The sequence below is a fragment of the Pteronotus mesoamericanus genome, unplaced genomic scaffold (genome assembly GCF_021234165.1).
Source record: "Pteronotus mesoamericanus isolate MK-2021 breed Mesoamerican mustached bat unplaced genomic scaffold, CSHL_Meso_final scaffold_167, whole genome shotgun sequence".
In the NCBI taxonomy this organism is placed as follows: Eukaryota; Metazoa; Chordata; class Mammalia; order Chiroptera; family Mormoopidae; genus Pteronotus; species Pteronotus mesoamericanus.
Genome location: NW_026555308.1, coordinates 41,987,356 through 42,001,049, shown reverse-complemented (window position 1 = coordinate 42,001,049; position 13,694 = coordinate 41,987,356). Strand labels below are relative to the sequence as shown.

General features: G+C 36.5%; 1 protein-coding gene across 1 annotated transcript in view; it reads right to left on the bottom strand.

Annotated features, from left to right (window-relative positions):
- The window catches only part of FBXL17 (F-box and leucine rich repeat protein 17), a 470,506-nt gene that overhangs the window by 295,198 nt on the left and 161,614 nt on the right, over positions 1 to 13,694 (bottom strand). The window lies entirely within an intron of this gene.

Here is a 13,694-nt window from a genome sequence, read left to right as displayed (position 1 = left end):
AGAACATGTTATTTAAGAAGTAAATATTTTCTCTAGGTACCACTTTCCCCATTTCTTCATTTTCTCTACTCTTTTTCTGATGTTTCCTGTCTTCCCATGATGTTTAGTCTCTAAAGAAAAATAATAATATAATTTAAACAAAGATAGTAGGATCTTAATTATCCTCTAAACTACTTTTCAGATAAGTTGTTTTTGCTTAATACCATTTATTTGCAAGAGGATCTAAGCTCTAGAAAGAAATGCAACCCCAACGGAGACCTTGATTACGGTCTTGTGAGACCCTGGGCAAAACCCAGCTTATAGTATCTGGACACTTGATCCATGGAAACAGTAGATAAATGTACATTGTTTTAAGCTCCCTACCTTAGGCTCCTTCAGCTCCCAAGCGAGTGCTTTCTGGGAAAACAGGAAACTCTAATGTGTCCATTTGTTAGTGCCACATTGTCAGTGGGGGTGGGAAAGTCTTGCTAAATTTCTCAAACCAATTCCTGACTTTCACTCAAGTCATATTTTGTAAACAGTCATATGTTTCCCACACAGACCCTAATACTACAAGGTAACCATCTTTTTACATTCACTAAACTTTTATTTTCCACAAGATTTTGTACTGGGGCTAAAGAAATGCCTAAACTGGCTTCATGGGTCAAGTTTTGTTATTCTTTATTAAGTACAGGTGAACTTGTACATGTCAAGGATCACAGTAACTGTTAAATTTATTATTAATCACTCTTCGTAATGTTCCCCTCAGTAATGCACCCTATACTTCTATTTTCTATATAAAAACCACCATTTTTCTTAAACCACATTATTTTTATAGTTAGCTCTTTTTACAAAGTATTTTCAATCCCAACACCCAAAATTTTTTTTGCTGTTGGAAATGTCTCTTGCAGTAACATGTAAAACACCAAATAGCCTCCTTGATTCACAGGTGCTGGGCAGTTTGCCGGGCTCCTGTCCTGACAGCAACCTCATGTCTGTACCACAGCAAAACCAGATAAGGACCTATAGGGTTTCGTGAAAATACTTTGAAGCATGACTAATAAATCTATGAATGTAAAGGATGAATTGTGCTATGTATAAACACATACATACGTGTACTGTTAAATAGAGCCACATGCAATACACATAGAGCGTCACTGTATTTTCCCAATTACCCTTTATTATAGTCACTAGGAAGCCACAGTCATAAAAATTTTATCCAGACACACAAATATCTCCTATACATGTATATTTTGGGATCTAGCGCAGCTTCTGAGACAAAATTTGCTTCCTTCATTGTAAAATATCTCTTAGTCACAACAATGTGAATGTGCTTAATACCAATGAACTATACACTTTAAAATGAATACAAAGGTAAACTGTATATTATGTGCCTTTTACCACAATTTAAAAAAATCTCTTTATCAACCAGGACATAGTAGAAACATATGATGAAGTTCCATCAAGAAGAAAAATGTAAGTTACTGGCGCTAGTTCAGTCCTCTCACGTTAGGGAAGATAAGTGAGGACCAAAGAGGTTTGAAAAACTTATTAAATTACAACTAATAGGGAGAGAGATGCTAGCAAATCTAAACTACATATTGTATAGACTTGGGAACATTTAAAGATATCTTCTAGGACAATATAATAGCAAGGAGTAACAATTCCAGTAACAATCTACATGTGATAAAACCCTAATTCTGGTTGATTGACTCCTGAGCTGCTGGAAATCCAGCAGCCAGGCTGCTTCCCGGTGCGAGGTGGGTCAGGTGACGGCACTGGGCCGCTGTGGCTGGTGCTGCCCTGCACGTGGTGTCCATAAATGGAACATTTCTTACCCTCGCAATGGAGCAAATTCAAATACATGAAGAAACAGATTTACCTTGGTTCCCACAAGCCAGCATTTTATTGAGATCTTGAAGGGTGTTTTAGATTCAATTACAGCTCATTTTTTTTCCTGAGCTGACAGTCACTGCCTAGGCTCACATGGCCTTCCCTATGACCATTTTACCTAGTTCATCTTGAAATATGACAGTATCCAAAGGCCGTTCCAAGAAGCTAATTCCTGGTAAGGTGCAGTATTATAAGACACATACTGAACATCTCTAGGAGATGCGGCATATTTTCATTCAAAACTCCACAAACAGCTCTGTCAAATTCATCAAATTCTTTACCTTGCTATGGGAATTTCATAATAGTGCCCTCCAGTGTTTCATAAAAAGCTACCTAAAATAATCCTTCAGAGTCTGAAACAAATAATTACATTTACAAAACTGACATTTTAATTAAACTTACTTTCCTTATAAATTCACTGGTAGTCTTGGGTTATACAAATCACAGAGGATTTGAGTAAGTAAAGCCATACAACCAAGATCTTCTAAATGCTTCATTCCAGTTTTTAAATGTTCAGTAAAGTATTTTAAAAGAAACTCAAGTCAGAATGTAGAATGTAGGTAATCAACTTTCAGTTTAATACTGCTTTTATTGGGAAAAGTATTACTTTAACCAATTCAGGTTAAAGACTAAAATTAGTCAATGATTGGTATAACTGTATGTGCACTTAAGTATAAAGTGAGGCACTAAAATGTTACCTAGGAGACACAGGCTTGGAGGATTATAAAAATACCTTAAATGGCTTCCAACTTTTCTTAAGACCCTGGAAAAGCATAAAATGGAACAAAATTCTCAACTGTACAGGCTGACTGCAGTGAATGAAGCAACAGGGGAAGACTCACAGAGTCAGCAGAGACAGCAAGGATGTTCCATTCTTTCAGGGTAACAAGGATAATTTATGTGACGCCACTTGGAGGTGATAATTTTTTGAAAGACTAAACATTTCTGTATAGTTAAATATGTTCAAATGTCAGCTAGTACCTAAATCACTTCTTGCCAGCCCTGCAGATGTTGGCTTTATTGGGACTGAGTTTCAGAGCAATCAGTTGTAATCTTTAGGGATCAAAGTCAAGGGTTAAGACACGCTGCCTTGACAGGGTTAACTGGGGCTGTAGATCAGTACCACACACTCATCTGCCAACCACCTGTCAGGCTGCCAAGATGATTACTGGAGAGACCAAAAGCACAGGGAGACAAGGGTTAGAGAAAGGCATTTATAAGAAAGCTGGGGAAAGCCTTCTACTAAGGACAGGGTGGGGGACGCAGGAGAAAAGGAGAGGGTTTTAGCACGGGTCATTGCATGGTAAAACTGAAAAAAATACTAGAGCATTAGAGCACTGCTGGGAATGGAAAGAAAAGGGGCAGAGAAAGAATTTCTCTCCCTGAGCACAGGAAAGCTTTCACACTTTGACAGGGCCTGCTATGTACATTTAGAGAAGAACTTGGTTGGACAAGAAAAAGAATAAAGGGCATCTCTTCTGCTCATCAATAGGTCTGAACCTCAGCTTCGTTAAAGCTGGCACTGGAGTACAGAAATAGCAATAAAAGCTAAATAAACCACATTTAGGACATCAGGCAAATCCTTTTCAGCACCTCATAGAACTGAGAACCTCAGCAGGAACTAAAAGCTTTTAAGTAGAGAGCCCGAGTGCCTGGCAGAGAATATAAAATTTTCTAATTCTAACCATGAAAATAGGACTTCCAGGGTCTTAAATGCTGTCACATCCACAATAACTACCATGTTAATTCTCTGGCATCTTCTCTATGTATAGTCCTTCAAACCACTGACTTACTCACCCCGGGCTGCTGTTTCTTTGCTTTATTTCCAAATCAAGGCCTGTTTGGTTCTTTATTCTCCCACAGGATCTGATATCTCTCACCATTTTATTCACATTCTGTTTTGCCCTCTAAGACACTTTACTGTACTGCTTCTCCTCAGAGCTATCTCTTTTAACTCCTTCTTGCCACAATATTCACATGGAAGTTCTCACAGTACTCAGAGAGCTGTGTTCATTATTTTAAAACTGATCTCATTTCTTGATTAGAGAGAGGAAAAATTAATGAGTTATAGAAATATACGTGCCTTAACACAAATTATGAACTAGGCAGTCCTCATTATAACTATGCCCTTTAGGCAGGAATCATCCATTGGTAACAAATGCGAAGGGAGCAAAGTTCCCTTCCCACTACAACTACTTGGGGATCCCCACTTTGTTTTCTCCATCTCCTTCACCCTCTAATTCCCCTTCTCCTCCCCATCAGCCCTTCCCTGGGCTATGTTGCTCAGGACCACCTCACACCATCTCTGAAACCTTTAGGAAATAAAAATATTCCAAGTGCAAAAGGGAATCCCAAAGCTTGCCTATCAAAGCTCTTCACTGCACAGACATTTGACATCTAATCTTAATGTTTGAGCTGACGTAAACCTGGGTCTCTGGTGTGGTAGTTGTGGTACACTTTCATTCATTCATTCACACTTATTTAAATGTTTCCTGAACACCTGGTTTTAACCTTGGCTACACTTTAGGGTCATGTGGGTAACTTTAAAAAATAGGGATGAGCAGGTCCCATCCATAGAACCAGCCATTACTATTTCTGAAAAAGATACCCAGTTGATCCCTGCCCATACTAGGAAACACTTCCCTAATACAGAGCAACTAATAGATAAATATCCAGTTACTTCAAGTGTAAAAATAATTTGTTAAGCTCAGCCTCTTCAATAACTCAAAAAAGAATACAGATGATATAATTCAAGTAGACAATAACTACTGGGCACCTATTATGTACCAGAAAATATTCTATCTGCTAAAATATGGCAGTAAACAAAACAGACAAAAACACCTGTCCATAGGGGTGCTTATACTCCCTACTTGGAAGTGGGCAGGGGGGAACAATAAATAAATAAGCAAATTACATAGTATGTTGAATGGTGTTATGTACTATACAGAAAAAAAATAAAGCAAGGCAAGGCAAATGGACAACAGTGGAGGAAAGAAGGATGGGGCATAATTTTAAATAGGCAGTCAAGGATGATCTCATGGAAAACACGATAATTAGAGCAAAGATTTGAAGGAGGTGAAGAAGTAAACAAAACCATGCTGATATTTAAGGCAGAAGTTAGTGCAAAAGGTTCTGACATGGGAGCTGCCCTAGCGTTTTGAAGATTAGTAAGGAGACAGTTGTACCAGAGCAGAGTGAATAGAATGGAAACTAACAGGAGACACAGCCAAGCAAGCCAAGTAGGGCAGACTTCATGAGGCCTCATAGGCCAACGTTAAGCTTTTCAGCTTTTGCTCTGAGGAATTTTAGGAGCTCCTGAAGGTTTTAAGCTGGAGTGTGATGTGATATAGCTTACATTTTTTAATGATTATTCTAGCTTCTGTCAGTCTAGAATAGGAGCAAGGATAGAAACAGAGACTGTATTTAATGAATCCAATCAAGCAGCATCAATGACTTGGACCACTGTAACAGTTAGCTGGAAGTGGTGTAAGGTGATCACATTCTCAATATATTTGAATTTAGAAATTAGAATCAATGGAGTTTTTTTGACAAATAGTTTAAGAAGCCTGAGAGAAAAAGGAGAATAAAGGATGACTCCAAGGTTTGGGGTTTGAACAACTGGTAGGTACTATTCCAACTAACTAAGATGCTTTGGGGACAGGTAGAAAAAAGGAGTTTGGTTTTGAATATGCTATGTCTGAGATGCCTATTAGATATTCAGAGAGGTATGTCAAATAAATTGCGGGGTCATCAGCACATAAATGGCACTTATACTTCTAAATTTAAAATATAAAAGTACTGACTATATATAAATGTGCTAAGCTAGGTACAATCATAGTAACCCTACAATGTATGATGAATAAAATAATTAATTAATTGATTGAATTAATAGGCATGCATGCATACCCATAGTAATAAAATATAATACATGGTGAGCTAACAAGATTCTTTAAAAAGACTGCATTAACAGCTATAGTGTCCTGAGCTACCTGGGGCAGTTACAGAGCTGCCTTCATTTCCTGTGAAAACATAAGTCAGCCTTCATGGCTCTAGCCCATGTCCTCTCTAAAACCTACTGGGAGGTCCACAGTAGAGGACTGCCCTCTATACACCCACCAATGGTACAGCTAATTCTCCCACCACAACCTTAAACATAGTGCTTTATAACATGGGCTAATTAATCGCATGTTCCTGCCATAGCCAGGTAGCTTGGTTGGTGAGCGTTTCATCCTGAAACAGCAAGAATGGGGGTCGATTCTATGTCAGGACACATACAAGAATCAACCAATGAATGTATAAGTAAGTGGAAAAACAAATCAATGTTTCTCTCTGTCTCTCTCCCTCTCCCTCCCCTATCTCTTTCCGCTTTCCTCTCACTCTCAAATTAATTTTAAAAAATTAAAATATAATAAAATTAAATGTATGTTCCTCCCACTAGAGTAAAAGACAAGCTACTGCAGGTAAGGGAATATGTCTTATTCACTTTTGTGTTACTAGTGCCTAACACAGTGGTAGGTGCATCAAACACATTTATAAGATGCTTATTGCTAAATGAGTATATTTGAAATCAGGGTATAAACTTTTTTAAAACTTTCATTAGTATTTATTTTATGCTGAGTTTACTCCTGGACCGTAAGCTTTTGTTTCTTCAGTTTCTTCTGGGATAGTTTTTATCCTGTGCAATCTTCTCTGGTTTAGGAACAAGCTGCTCGTTTCAGGTAAGGATCATCTCAGTGTGGCAGGAAGAGCTCATGCATGGGTTAATCTGCCCATGAGCTCTGTAAGTTCTACACCGCATCTTGGGAACTTTGTTCACCTGGATGTTCTCAATGACCAGAGTCTGCATCTAGACCCTTAAGTTCAGTATTACTCTCTGCATTTTTTAAGCATGTGCAGCAAAAACTCAGCACTCTTTTTGGGCCACTGGCCCTGTGTCCAACCCCACTGTGTGGCCTGGGCACATCTACCAATGCCACCATTGCAATGACAGAAGACACACATTGCTTCTGTAAAGCGGCATCCTTCAAATACTTGGTGGCTTTCAGATATGCATATGCTTGATGGCCTGGGCAGTTTCACAGTGTTCTGAAAGTGAACACAAAGATTTGAACCTCTTGGTTTGAATGATTTTGTGGGGATTTCTGGGTCAAATGAATACCAAACCATTTTCAGAATTAACCTCAGGCCTCTTTCATGAAGAAGAGAGCCAGGATCTAAACTTTAAACATAATTTCATTTATTTAAGTTTCCAGAGATCAGGTCTCCATCTTTTATCTATATCAAATGAAGGATCTGCAGCTCTGAAGCTACATGCTTTTAAAAGTGACATATTTGAACACAAACTTCACTAAGATGTAAGCATTAAGTAATAAAAAACAACATTCTCATTCCACACAATTAAAGGTCATTTTAGAACAAGAAGCATAATTAGTTCCTATTTACATATTTGTTCTTAAAGTGAAGAACATTAAATTTTTTTAAAGCCTCTGTAAGTTGTCAGTTTTGATGTGTGTGGCAAGAATTTTGAGTAGTTCACCAACATTTTAATCACCGTCTTCTGCTGCAGAAATATGGATTTCTTAATTGGATTTCTGCTTCTTAAACCAATTCAAAATGGATGCTGTGCTCCTCGTCTCTCACTCTGGCAAGCAGCATGGTCTCTAATTGACTTTTTTCTAGTATTCTTTCCACCAAATTCCTTTCTCTTCTCCATATAAGATTTCCAGAGCTCATAACAAGCTACAAACAGCACTAACAGTGAGCAGCACTAAGCAGCCCTGTCACTTTTTAAAAGCAGGAGCTAACACACAGACCTTTTCTTCAGTTAAAAATAAAATGTTCACACTGTTTCACTTAAATAAGAAAAGTAAATCAAAGCTCAAATAAATTAAGGGTAAATCAAGTCAAATGTATATGAAATCAAGAAGAGACTGTTTCATGTAAATGGACTGGCTGTGCACTTCTCTTTCATTTTCTTCATACCAAGTTCAGAGATCTATTTGAAAAAAAGAAAAGTTCATGAAATTTTTTAAAAAGATTTCATTTATTTATTTTTAGAGAGAGGATAAGGCAGAGATAGAGAAAAAGAAACATCAACGTGCGTTTATCTCTCACGCACCACACACCAAGGACCTGGCCCGCAACCCAGGCATGTGTCCTGACTGGGAATCCAATCGGCAACACCCCCAGTTTGCAGGCCGGCTCTCAAACCACTGAGCCACGGCAGTTCATGGAATTTGGAACCCCTATTAGTCATTTGCATCCACATATCACACTATGATGTGTTGAAAGTTTTAGAACTATATTCCAAATAAAAGTTTGCAATCTTATTTTTAAAAGTAGTAAAATAATTGAAATGTCATTAGTCCAACAACAAAGCCTATCGTACCCAAGCCAAGTGACCTGTACACTAACCTCTTGATCTGATACTATTAAAGCAAAACAGTCAAAGTATTCCATTCTTTATTTCTAAATGTGTAAAACTGAAAAACAAAGGCATGACATTGATGATGTTTAATTTTAAAAAATATTCCAGGATATATTTTTATGTTCTGTCATTACACAAGTGTTACAGAAATGTAGTACCTACTGTCTGAAATAAAATGCTTTTATTCCTTCCTTTCTGATTTAGAATGTGCAACTGGGACTAGACTCCACATCAAAAATCTCTTAGCTTTACGCTCTCATTTCTGGGTTTCAGCCTAAAATCAAAGCTAGAAAAAAAGTGCCTAAACGTTAATTTCAGAAATTAGCGTTCCTCTTCTGTGACCAGGTTGTTTGAGAGAGAGTGAGTCAAAAAGCCCTGGTACACAGGATAAGCACCAGCTGAGCCACTTGGGCCTTCCTACCACATGCCCCAAAAAGATTTCCTAACACAGAGAGGGGCAGCATGAGGCCCCATCAACGCGTACCTGCAACTGTTTTCTGAGGGCTACCGCATAGGTCTGGAACACCCTATGTCACCCAGGAAGAAAATAGCTAACCTAGGCATCCATCAGCAGCTTCTCACTTCTCAATCTCTAAGCCATTTGTAAAAGAAGAAACAGTCCAAAACATATATGTAATTCTTCCCCCTATCAAAACCCGTGATGTCCCCAAATAAAGCCCCAGGCATCCCTTCTAGTCTGATAGTAATAATCAAAAAATGAATCAATCAGATCAATCCTACTAGTGAGAAAGTAGTCACAGTTTCTCATCCTTAAAAAAAAAAAAATCAGGATGCAAGTTTAAAAAAATACTATTTCTTCCATAATCTACATTTCTGGCATTGTACTTGATTTAATTATTCATGGTATTATCCAAGTGCCCCAACCACATATGATAATGAAAGAATAAACAGTTTCCCAGTGAAAAATATGACCTAAGAAGACTCAAACTTTTAAAAGTGCATGTAAGGATTTATAACCAAAATCCACATAAGGAACTCTCCAAACACTGTTTCAGATCCCATTTGTTTCATTTAGTTTTACCTTTGTTCCACAACAACAATTCCAAGAAGCAATAGCATTTGGTTTACAATATATTTAAATTTGGAATTGGTAAGTTTTAGTTCCTGACTCCCTAATCACACTCAGTGTTAACAGCTGGAAGTGAATAACCTAAAATTCGAGGATAATGACTATGCTATAGGCAGTGTATCAGTTATTATTAAGAAACAGTAATCAACCCTGGCTGGTGTGGCTCAGTTGATTGAGTACCAGCCTGCAAACCAAAGGATCGCTGGTTCAATTCCCAGTTGGGGAACATGCCTGGATTGCAGGCCAGGTCCCCAGTTGGGAGAATGTGAGAGGCAATCACACATTGATATTTCTCTCTCTCTCTTTCTCCCTTCCTTCTCCTATCTCTAAAAATAAATAAAATAACATCTTTAAAAAAAGTAAACAGAAATCAGAAAATAGCTTTATGAAGTTTTTCCTGATATTAAATAACGTAAAACATAAAATTGCATTATTAAAGTAGATAATATAAATCTTTTCAAAATGAACTGTAAAAATTTTATAACTTTCATTTATATATTAAAGCACAACTTCCTAATTAAAAAAAAACAACTGTCCATCTGTAATTCTATTCTTTCAACCAATTTTGTTGATCTGTGAGTTGAAAAGCTTCAACTGAGAAAAATTACAATATCTAGTGCACATCTAAGGTAGGACTTTAAATACTGATTTATGATTATTATATACTTTGAGTTACTTATATCTTTTTATATCAATAAGAAGCATTTATTAAAATTCAATTATTTTTAAAAATTAAAAAAATAAACAGAAGTACTGACACGATAGTATGTTAGTTTTTGTCAGTAAACCATTAAGGTATAATTTGAATTAACTGGTAACTAATACCCAATAACTCAAATTACTAATTCACAACAATTAACTTATTTAGTCAAACATTTTTGCCTCTGTGAATTGACATTGTACATTAAGGCTCTGGGAAAACATTTAAATTTTATTCTTGCTAGGAGCATGTATAAAAAGTATCTTTCTATAATAAGGCAGTTAGCCCTCTATCCTATTCTTGGGACTCACCATGGCCTATAGCTTCATTACTCTCAACTGTCACATAGCTAGCTGCCCCTATCTCTGTAGATAGCTAGCCCTATCTCTTTAGTTACAGCTTCTCTACATCCAGGACAGAAGTATGACTTGTGATAGTCTAAAGAAGGATCAAGTATAATTTAAATCTTATCTCATGTGCAATTCTCTGCTTTGTGCTTTGATACTCCTTGTCACAAGATTCTCTGAGAGGAAATAAATATCAGTTCTATTTTCTCAAATGTACTCTCTTGTAAGAAACACAAAATGACACAGAAAGGAAGATACATTAGGACTGAGCAGGAAAACAGTAACCACTACAGGTATTTATTAAATTACATGAAGAGAATTTCATTAAGGAAATTGGTTATTCTAATTAAGTAGGAGGTGAGAAGATGAACTGGAGAGGCTAGTGTAAGTCAGATATTTAGCAACAGCTGGAAGCCAAAGGCACCCCAAGCCTGGAGAGACAAAACGAATTGTCAGTGTTACTAGAACCCACCTGCCATGGTCATGAAATACAATCTGGCGCTGCAAGGGAGTAGATAAAGCTGTAACCAAAAATGTTACCTGAGAGGGAAGGAGGGAAAGAACTACTTTTGGTCTTCCTGCCTCCCACTAAATGGCACCTACAGGGTGAAGTCCCTGTGATATAGAAGAGTATGCTTAGAGAGAAGAAAGGATCGCAAGGCAAACAGACCTAGGACCAGCATAAAGCAAAAGGAAAGGAGGGGGAAGGCAACACAGTTTCCAACAGTGAAAAGAAGGAGTCTATCTCATGGGAGTTCTTTGTAACAACCCAGAAACTGATCAACTTTATTTTCTTTTTCAAGCCCGATGAAAGCTGTAAAAATCATAACTTGAGCTGCTTTCTCAGACACAGGGGTACTGTTTCACTTTTAAAGATCCAAAATTGACAGCAAATTGCATGTTGAAAAAGTACCTCTGATCAAACATAATGACCAAGCATTTCTTCTAGTGAATATAACAGAGAAAGTTCCAGGGGGAAGCTTTTTCTTGGAGGGGAAAAAATGTTGTTGGCAAATCATCCCACTGGGATACAATCAATTGAAAGGAAGTCTACAATAGGGAAAGCAGCTATGTTTCTAAAGGTTTTGTAAATACACTATGATAAACAACTTTTGTGTAAATACCTGTGATACCTCTGGGCTAGAGAGCAAACATTTGAGGAGCTCAGTTGCCTTTAGTCAGTGGACTCTACTGGACTCAATAATTGGACCAGTATGTCTGAAGAAAAGTGTACTCAGAACCAAACTTTATTCCAAAAAGTATTATGGAAAATAGTGAGTAATAATATGTAGGCACAGATTCTGTTTAAATATTGAAGTTCCAAGCTAAAATTTCAGAATACACACCCCTACTATAGCATAAATAACTTAACTTTTGACTATGGAAATAAATTCCCTATTTTCATAGAACACGACTACAATACGGACACAACATAATCTTCCCTTTGGTATCCAGGAACTCCTGTACATCCTCACTATAAACATCACATAATGTTAAACAAAACTGTATAGAAAATCAGATTATTTGGATTCTCTATGATTACCAATTGGGTGTATACTATGTTTAAATATGTGTGTGAATCAGTATATAATATGTATACATACATGCACTTCCCATGGCTGATCCGCCCAGGTCAGGTGAAAATAGTGCTCAAATAAGATAGTTAAAATAATTATAAATAAAACTATTAAACATTTTATAAATGTTTAAAACTAATAAGTGTCAATGTTTGTTATCAATTGAGTATGTTTTTAAATTAATTAGATTCTATTAACTCTGTAATTCTTTTTTTAAGATTTTATTTATTTATTTTTGGGGGGCGGCTGGGGAGAGAGGGAGAGAAACATCAGTGTGTGAGAGAATCGGTTGCCTCTCTCATGTTTGTGACCAGGGAGGGGCCGGCCCCCAACCCAGGCATTCGCCCTGACCAGGAATCCAATTGGCAACCTTTTGGTTTGCAGGGTGATGCCCAACCCACTTCGTCACACCAGTCAGGGCCACTCTGTAATTCTTAATAACTGTTTATTTTAAATTAATAAGATCGGCTTACTTTTTTTTCCTCAGTAGCGTACTTCCTCATTAAATTATATATAACTTATTCTCATTGAGCCCCAAATCTGGTTTCCCTAATTCATATGGTCTGGTCTGTTGATTTAGGGATAAGACCCCATCTGTGTTCAATATCACTTTTCAAATATAAACCACAAGACTGAGTAAGGAGACTCACACTGATCCTTAAATAAAATTTCTGTCAAAAATCAGTATGAATAAATTTGAAAATTTAAAAGAACATAAGAGCAGCAACTCCTAATATCTTTCTTGGATAAAGACTGACCTCATGTGTTAGGAGACCAAATAAATATAGTTGAAATCCATTTTTACAAGAATATTTGAAATCCCCTCCCCAATTTATAAACAAGTGTGTAATAAAAATTCAAGGAGTTAACTGAGGATAATATAAGCAGAGTAAAGTAATATTTAAAATACAAAGCCAAGATCCAAGAAAGGCCCTTTCAGAAAAGACTGCCAAGTTTCCTCATTTTATGCTTATATATTTATATTAAAGCCCGAAGCAACCATTTTATCAAACAATAGATGCAACAGAGAACTCGTTTGTTCATTTTAGTTGTTAGAACTTCCACAAACTGAATCATTTGAAAGATGAGTTCATTTATTTTACTAGTGTCATATTGATATATTCTGCTATTGTAGTTGCTGAAATGAAAATGGAGTTATAAAATATAAAAAGAGTGGACTCACTGATTAGGTATCACTGACGTAACAGAATGAAAAAATAAAATAAATCTGGTAAATTGATACAGCTTATGTAAACACTGCCTATACTAATTTAGAAAAATAAAAACCAAAGTCACCAATTTGTGCAATAAAAAGGAACAACAGTATACCCAATTCTGTGTATTGCTATGTAGGAACATTTTAAATAATTTTTATTAAAAATGCTATTTCAGTTGTTCAGTGTGTTAATTTTAATCATTAACTAACTCTTTAAAGGTCAGCAGGAAAAAAAAGGAGCAGACAAATAATTATTAATTGTAAGATTCAACATTGACAGGTAGAAACAAGGTTCATCAAGTTTTCGAGAAAGGTTTATTTTCATGAAAATTATTTTACATTTTTATTTTAATGAAAGAATATAAATGGGTTTGGACTAAAGACACAAGGGCTATCATATACCATAATGAATATTTTTCTCAGTAATTATTTTATTTATTCATTATATTTTTCAACTGCTTCTTT